We start from the raw sequence: 9,250 nt of genomic DNA on the forward strand, positions 1-9,250 counted from the left end.
CAAACTCCCTGCCATGAAGGAATCTCAACTAGATCATTAGGAAGAACTTTGAAATTGCGGTCTGGCAATATCTTAGGACCAACCAAATGTCACAACATGGTTGCCAGCTATTGCCTTGTGTGTGTGTGTGAGAGAGAGGGAGAGAGAGAGAGAGAGGGAAAGCTACACGCTGAAGTCAGCCTTATAATCAAGATTGTCCACTGTAGAGAAGATTGATTCAGTTCTTTAAAAAAGAGGACTAAAAACTTGCGTTTTAGCTGTAGTGCAACAAAGGAAGCAGGGCTAGTTTTGTGCTCACTTGCAACCATTTTGAGTTGGGAGTAGAACAGGGTCGGCAACCTAAGGCCCATTGGCCAGTAGCGGCCATTTTAATAATGGCTTTTTATTAGACTTTTTCATGTACAGTTCCCGAGAACTCTTTTGATGTTTTCTTTATGAGGAAGCGGCTTAGAGAACCGTTGTTGTTTAGTCGCTTAGTCGTGTCCGACTCTTCGTGACCCCGTGGACCAGAGCATGCCAGGCACTCCTGTCTACAAAAGTAAATAAATATAATCTATCGGTGTTTCAGGAGATAACAGAAATCACTGGGTTAAGGCTGACCAAAAGTCCAAAGGTAGTATTAGTACCAATTTACGATGGGTGTGGAAGGTTCGGAGGTTACGAAGGACTTGCTCCCAAATTTATTGACAGCTGCACAAAGTATTATAAGCCAGGAATTTGAAGGGGCAAGAAGAACATAAAATAGAAGAATGGTATAAAGAGGTGTGGGGTATAGCTATTAATGATAAATTAACATGTGCCATTAAGGTAAGACTGGGAATATGCAGGAGAAGTGATTTTGAGGAGATAATGGAGAATGTCGAATTTTGTACTGTTAAAAACGGAAAGGCGTCAAACCATCGCAAGAGGTGTTGAAATCTTGGGAGGTTGGGTAGTTCCAATGAAATGGTCTCAGTGGTGGGGTGCACATTTTTATTCTTTATGATGATTTGTCAAAATAAAAACTGAATCTATCGGGGATCTTTTCCTCTGACGTTTCCTCACTGAGGTTGGCTGCCTCCTGACAACATTCGTTCCAAACATTCTACCATCTAGTTCCGTCTCCATTGTGACACCCTTGTGCTTCTCCCCCTGGGCCTCAGCATCTTGCAGCGATGGCAGGAGGGTATTGTTCCCCTTGCACTTTCATTGTCCAGGATGCTATAACGCACACATAGTTGGAAGGGGCAGAGCTTTTCTTACCGTCGCCCCGGTTCCAGCAGGACGTTAGCTGCCAAGTCCTGTTCCAGGGCGTGTTGGCGGTGGCTGTCTTCAGAAAAGACACGGCTGACTGACAGGTAAGAGGGCCGGAGTGGGAGCAGAGGCATTCCTGGCAGATTTCAACCTGTCTGTAGGTTGATCTCTGGCTACCCATTTTAATATTACATTTGTTGTTTAGTCATTTAGTCGTGTCCGACTCTTGGACCAGAGCACGCCAGGCCCTCCTGTCTTCCACTGCCTCCCGCAGTTTGGCCAAACTCATGCTGGTAGCTTCGCGAACACTATCCCACCATCTCGTCCTCTCGTCCCCTTCTTGTGCCCTCCATCTTTCCCAACATCAGGGTCTTTTCCAGGGAGTCTTCTCATGAGGTGGCCAAAGTCTTGGAGCATCAGCTTCAGGATCTGTCCTTCCAGTGAGCACTCAGGGCTGATTTCCTTCAGAATGGATAGGTTTGATCTTCTTGCAGTCCATGGGACTCTCAAGAGTCTCCTCCAGCACCATAATTCAGAAGCATCCATTCTTCGGTGTTCAGCCTTCTTTATGGTCCAGCTCTCACTTCCATACATCACTACTGGGAAAACCATAGCTTTTACTATACGGACCTTTGTTGGCAAGGTGATGTTTCTACTTTTAATATTATAATATTATATACCAACTTTTTTTTTTTATTGGAACTTGTAGCCTACCTTCAATCCAATTGTCCCAGCAGCTTAGAACTCAAGCTTCCTGGAGCATTTCTGTTAAAACTGGAGGCACAGCATGGCCATCTTAGCTGGTGGCTACTGAAAGCCTTCTCTTCCACAATTTTGTCCCATCCTCTTTGAAAGCTGTCCTAGTGGGTCTGCTCCAGTGGCAGGGAGTTCCATAGTTTAAGCCCTTTTCTTTTCCCTGTCTTGAATCTTCTAAACATGCAGCTTCACTGGATGTCTTCAAGAGAGCAAGAATAACTTTTCTCTTTCCACAAGAGAGTGATTCTGTAAAGGAATAAAATTCTGTGTAGTTTTTGTAAAGGAATACTTCTGAATATTAAAGGAATATTCTGTAGCAGAATTTGTCCCTGTGAAGAACTCTCCAAAGGGACCACTAGGTGGGGTTGCTGTTTGACTAAAAGGTAGTTTTCGGGCATCCACTGTTAATTCAGAATATGCAATTGTCTGTTCCCACTTCTTATGCGCCGATTCTGCCTAGGGGTTGGCAGGGAAACTAAGAAGGTAGGGGCTTGATGGAAATATCCATCCCTTTTGGTGTCTGCAGCAACTGGTGATTTCCAATAATAAAAATTATTGTGATGCATTAGAAGCAGGAAAACAGCCAGGGAGGTGGTCGGACTTTTGAATGATGAGGGAATTTAAAGTGTGCTAAAAGAGGGAACGTGGGTGGCGCTGTGGGTTAAACCACAGAGCCTAGGACTTGCCGATCAGAAGGTCGGCGGTTCGAATCCCCACAACGGGGTGAGCTCCTGTTGCTCGGACCCTGCTCCTGCCAACCTAACAGTTCGAAAGCACACCAGCGCAAGTAGATAAATAGGTACCATTCCGGCGGGGAGGTAAATGGTGTTTCCGTGCGCTGCTCTGGTTCGCCAGAAGTGGCTTAGTCATGCTGGTCACATGACCTGGAAGCTGTACGCCGGCTCCTTTGGCCAGTAAAGCGAGATGAGTGCCACAACTCCAGAGTCTGTCACGACTGTACCTAATGGTCAGGGGTCCCTTTACCTTTAAAAGAGGAAAAGGGGGATTGCAGAGAAACTGAATCTGCGTAATAAGGACAGGTAATACGAAGCAGCAGCATTCACCTGCAGTGATGAAGGCAACGCTTCTGTGGGAATGTTCAAGGTGGCAGGAGAGGATATATTGTTTATTAATATCCTTCCTAACTTGTGCTAGCAAGGTCCTTTACTTAGTAGAGTTTACATGCCCCTTTTACATTCACAGCAGATAGCTGGTTGCAGGCTCGTGTGAGCCTCTCACAATTATACAATTCAGTCTGTCTCCGATTGAATTGTACGTTCCTGATAAGTTCCCTTGAATCCCTCTTAAAAGAATAAATACATCACAATCTAAGTCAATAAAAGAAGTTTACTTACATCAGTTCACATTTGGATTCTGGAAGGCAGATTTAGTACATGTGGATCTACTCCATGTGGGGGAATATGTAATCCCAGTGCTTCTGCTAGCTGAGATCTAGCAGAGCAGCCCTAGCTAAAAACTGGTCAAACGAAGAAGGAAGTCAAAAAGAGGGAGAGAGTGCTGCGTGACTCGTCCTTTTGTTACCTGGACAGGTTAGGTCACAACCACCATCTATAACATGCAAAAGGAAGGATGCTCCAGCCAGGAGGAACAGGAAGTTTCAAATGGCTGGACCAAACATTCCCCCGCGTGTCTTCTCTAGCTTTTCAAGGAATGTTGTACTTGACTGCTTCTCATGGATCACATCCCACAGCTTCTGAATCTCTGTTGCTGGGGGGTGGAGTAGAAGTGGGGAGAGAGCACTTTTGCATTGCTGGGCTTCCCAAGGGCCCCCGGTTGACACTGCGAGATGTGATAGGCCTTTGGTCTGATGGTGGAGTTAGACCCAGGTCCCATCTGGCTCAGCATCCTGGTCTCAGCAGAATGTTTTTAAGTGGTACCATCTCCTTTCACATTCCAACCGCCCTGGATGCATGAATCACAAAGGAGAGAACTGTGTACAGTCGTACCTCGGGTTAAATACTTAATTTGTTCCGCGGGTCCATTCTTAACCTGGAACTGTTCTTAACCTGAAGACCACTTTAGCTAATGGGGCCTCCTGCTGCCGCTGTGCCACTGGAGCACGATTTCTGTTCTCATCCTGAAGCAAAGCTCTTAACCCAAGGTACTATTTCTGGGTTAGCGGAGTCTGTAACCTGAAGCGTATGTAACCCGAGGTACCACTGTACAGTCATAGCTTGGATCCCGAACACCTTGGCTCCTGAACGGCGCAAACCTGGAAGCGAGTGTTCTGGTTTGCGAACGTTCTTTGGAACCTGAACGTTTGGCCCTGCTTCCGACTGGCTGTAGGAGCTTCCCGTAGCCAATCAGAAACCGCACCTTGGTTTCCAACAGTTTTGGAAGTCGAGCGGACTTCCGGAACGGATTCCGTTCGACTTCCAAGGTACGACTGTACAGTCATACCTCTTGCTACGTTTGCTTCAGGTTAAATCTTTTCAGGTTGCATCCCGAGGCAACCTGGAAGTACCGGAAAGGGTTACTTCCAGGTTTCGCCACTCACACATGTCCAGATGCTCAAAATGACGTCACACGCATGCGCAGAAGCAGCGAATCGCAGGTTGCGTTCTGCTCATGTTACGAACGGGGCTCTGGAACAGATCCCGTTTGCAACCAGAGGTACCACTGTATTTCCTGGCTTAATTGTTGACGTGATGATTTTATGCACCAAAGGGGACTCCTCAAGGCGGGCTGCTTCATCCTAGCGGCGGAGGAAGACGCAAAATGATGAAGGTTCTTCCTGTCCTACTGTTGACCACCATCTTGTGGACTAAAACGGGTGAGTCTTTGACATGACGGTCATTTGCTCCTGGAACAACCTCCTTAGCTTGGAGAGGAGAAGACTGACAGGTGAAAAGATGGCAAACTTCAAGTATCTGAAGGGCTTTTCAGGTGGAAGATGGAGCAAGCTTGTTTTCTGCTGCTCCAGAGGGCAGGACCTGAATCAATGGATTCAAATTACAAGAAAGAACATTTCAACTAAGCATTGGGAAGAACTTTCTGAGGTTAAGAGCTATTCGACAGAGGGATCGACCAGCTCAGAAAGTGGTGGATGTCCATTATTTAGAGATTTTTAAGGTTGGAGAAGCCATCTGTCGTCAACAACAACAACATATTTATACCCCGCCCATCTGGCTGGGTTTCCCCAACCACTCTGGGTCGCTTACAAACATATAAAAACATAGTATAATTTCAAATGTTAAAAACCTCCCTGGGCTGCATTCGGAAATCTTCTAAAAGTCAGATAGTTTTTCTCCTTGATATCTGGTGGGAGGGTGTTCCACAGGGTGGGTGCCACTACCGAGAAGGCCCTCTGTCTGGTTCACTGTAACTTGGCTTCTCGCAGTGAGGGAACCGCCAGAAGGCCCTCGGAGCTGGACCTCAGTGTCCGGGAAGAATGATGGGGAAGGAGACGCTCCTTCAGGTATACTGGACCGAGGCCATTTAGGGCTTTGAAGGTCAGCACCAACACTTTGAATTGTGCTTGGAAACGTACTGGGAGCCAACGTAGGTCTTTCAAGACTGGTGTTATGTGGTCTCGGTCCAGAATTCTTTGGCCCCAATTCCTGCATTGCAGGAGGTTGGACTAGATGAGCCTTGGGGGTTCCCTTCCAACTCTACAATTCTGTGATTTTTGTGGGCATCTTGGAAAGGAGCACAAGGACCCAGCAGCCAGCCACCCATGGTTGGTTGCTCAGATGCCCCCTTAAGAGACCTACTGGGGAGAGACCTGGGGATCCCTGGTCACCGTATTTTTCGCTCCATAAGACGCACCTGATCATAAGACACACCTAGTTTTTAGAGGAGGAAAACGAGAAAAAAAATATATTCTGAATGAAACAGTGGATGTATGATTCTTGTGGTTCAAATCACAGACATGTGATTTGATGGTAAATTTGAGGTGACCCAATGCAAAGATCCCAAGGTCCATGTGGATCTGTGCTTTGTAACCACATTTTTGCACCATTGCGGCCCCAGGAAACAGTGGATACGTGATTTTTTTGGTGCAGGCTGTAGCCATGGACATCGTATTGTATCGTAAAACCTTTATTGGCATCACATGCAACATCCAAAACAAATCAACACAGAATTACCACTTCCCCAGTGGCACAAAACATTTGCTAAAAGAAAGGAGGCATTTGCTCCATAAGACGCACAGACATTTCCCCTTACTGTTTAGGAAGAAAAAAGTGCGTCTTATGGAGCGAAAAATACGGTAAGTTGTTCTGGTACTTAGCCTGTTCCATTTGAAAGTCCTAGCGAAGACAGATTGCTCCCCCATCTTTACTGTGTGTGTTTTATTTTATTTTTAAAAGTTGATTCTTCCTTGCAGCATCTTCCCTGGAATGTTATACCTGCAATGAAACGAAATATTCTGGTTGTGACACTGTTGTGAACTGTTCTAAAACAGATCGCTTCTGCACGCGTTACACTGGTAAGTATGGGGAGGCTGAATGTAGCCATCAGTGGCCCTCTCCTCCATGAATTTGTCTAATTCTTTTTCAAAGCCATCTAAATTGCTAGCCATCACTGCTTCATGGGGAAGCGAGTTCCATAGTTTAACTATGGATGCATGAAAAAGTATGTTATTTATTTGGTCCTTAGTTTTCCAGCGTTCATCTTCCCTGGGTGCCCATGAATTCAAGGGTTAGGAGAGTGGGAGAAAAACTGTCTCTCTCCACTTTCTCCAGGTTATGCATTATTATGTTGCCTTTTGCTTGCCTTTTCTCGAAAATCAATGAAACAATAAAACTGCAGCTTTCTGTGGGTTAAACCACAGAGCCTAGGACTTGCCGATCAGAAGGTTGGCGGTTTGAATCCCCGTGACGGGGTGAGCTCCCGTTGCTCGGTCCCTGCTCCTGCCAACCTAGCAGTTCGAAAGCACGCCAATGCAAGTAGATAAATAGGTATTGCTCTGGCGGGAAGGTAAACGGTGTTTCCGTGTGCTGCTCTGGTTTGCCAGAAGCGGCTTAGTCATGCTGGTCACATGACCTGGAAGCTGCATGCCGGCTCCCTTGGCCAATAAAGCGAGATGAGTTCAAATCCCTGCGACGGGGTGAGCTCCCGTTGCTTGGTCCCTGCTCCTGCCAACCTAGCAGTTCGAAAGCACGACAAAGTGCAAGTAGATAAATAGGCAGTGGCGTAGCGTGGGGGGTGCATGGGGGCCGGCCGCACTGGGCGCAACATCTGGGGGGGCGGCGCTCGAGACTCGAGTGCTAAAATCCACGGGTTAGGGGGCGAAATTACTTGCCTTGCCCCAGGTGCTGACAACCCACGCTACACCTCTGTAAATAGGTACCACTCTGGTGGGAAGGTAAACGGTGTTTCTGTGCACTGCTCTGGTTCACCAGAAGCGGCTTAGTCATGCTGGCCACATGACCCGGAAGCTGTATGCCAGCTCCCTCGGCCAATAAAATGAGATGAGCACCGCAACCCCAGGGTCGTCCGCGACTGGACCTAATGGTCAGGGGTCCCTTTACCTTTACCTTTAACCATGGCCCTTTCCCATCCTTTCCCTTTTAGAAACAACCTCTTCCACCGGCTATGCTGTGGAGCAACGCTGCTCCAACACTTGCTTGATCGCCAAGATTAGTTGGCCGTCTCTGTTTACTTTCACCTGCTGTCAAGAGGACAGGTGCAACGGCACAGTGAATGTAAGGTTTGGCATGCTTATGCTGGTGGTGCTGGTTGTCATCAGAGCTTTGATTTGACCAGGAACTGAAACCCCGGGTGGGCAGAACGGAACGAAAGCGAAGCCCCTGCCCAGAAAGCAAGTCGTCTATCTCGGCGGCCAGTTTTAGCCAAGGCGCACAGAGTAATCCCACCACCAAAAAGGCCCTGTACCTTATTTTTTTTTATTATTGCTGTGTTGCCTTCTGGACACTCTATTTCAGGGAGTAAAGTCTAGTACCACCAGTGGCAGACGGATGTACCAAAAGCTGGACTTCTGGGACAGTTTGGAGGCTTGGGGCAGCTTGTGGCCATCACGTCATGTCTGATAGCTCATGCCAAAAGAAAAAAGAGTAATGAAAAGACTGAACCCCTTCCAGGGAGATTTTAATCGTTATTCAGAAGAAAGGAGAGTTAAATGACAAACATCCCCAAGCAAAAGTTACATGGCTCAGTAGCTGAGCTTTGTGGGGATCACTGGACCTTCGGGAAGTGAATGGACACTAAACAGCAGCAAACTCTTCTAGAGCCAGCGTCGCCTTTTTGTACTTTTAAATGATGTGTGAGTTTTTCAGAAACTGCTAATAAAAGCTTTTTGTCCCATATATCTGAGGGGCTTCTTTTTGCTTCTTCCCAGTTCTGAATTCTGAGTGGTCTTGCGGCTACGGACATAATAATAATAATAATAATAATAATAATAATAATAATAATAATAATAATAATAATTTTATTTATACCCCACCCATCTGGCTGAGTTTCCCCAGCCACTCTGGGCGGCTTCCAATCGAGTGTTAAAAATAATACAGCATTAAATATTAAAAACCTCCCTAATTAGGGCTGCCTTCAGATGTCTTTTAAAGATAAGATAGCTACTTATTTCCTTCACATCTGAAGGGAGGGTGTTCCACAGGGTGGGTGCCACTACCAAGAAGGCCCTCTGTCTGGTTCCCTGTAACCTCACTTCTCGCAATGAGGGAACTGCCAGAAGGCCCTCAGAGCTGGATCTCAGTGTCTGAGCTGGATGATGGGGGTGGAGACGCTCCTTCAGGTATACTGGACCGAGGCCGTTTAGGGCTTTAAAGGTCAGCACCAACACTTTGAATTGTGCTCAGAAATGGACTGGGAACCAATGCAGATCTCTCAGGACTGGTGTTATGTGGTCCCGGCGGCTGCTCCCAGTCACCAGTCTAGCTGCCACATTCTGGATTAGTATGGTGGTACCTTGGGTTAAGTACTTAATTCGTTCCGGAGATCCGTTCTTAACCTGAAACTGTTCTTAACCTGAAGCACCACTGGAGCACAACTTTTGTTCTCATCCTGAAGCAAAGTTCTTAACCCGAGGTACTATTTCTGGGTTAGCGGAGTCTGTAACCTGAAGCGTATGTAACCTGAGGTACCACTGTGGTTTCGAACAGTCACTGTTGATTTTTGTATCCCTGTACCACACTTGAATCAGTGCCTGAATGAGCTTCTCCATAGTCGTACAGTCTACAGCACAGAGGCGACTTTTGCATATAGTCCACAAATTCTCATTGGGATTTACGTCCGGGGAATTCCCTGGCCAATCAAGTACCTG

The 9,250-nt window shown here is 46.8% G+C and overlaps 1 long non-coding RNA gene across 1 annotated transcript; it reads left to right on the forward strand.

The window, feature by feature from the left end:
* The first annotated feature begins 2 nt into the window (after window positions 1-2).
* On the forward strand, window positions 3-8,279 carry LOC309374214. Its single transcript, XR_014170403.1, has 4 exons — window positions 3-1,337; window positions 4,678-4,783; window positions 6,338-6,439; window positions 7,528-8,279. It is a non-coding gene; the product is annotated as an uncharacterized lncRNA (long non-coding RNA).
* Window positions 8,280-9,250: the final 971 nt, after the last annotated feature.

The sequence above is a fragment of the Podarcis melisellensis genome, assembly GCF_964234715.1.
Source record: "Podarcis melisellensis genome assembly, chromosome: 7".
Classification (NCBI taxonomy): Eukaryota; Metazoa; Chordata; class Lepidosauria; order Squamata; family Lacertidae; genus Podarcis; species Podarcis melisellensis.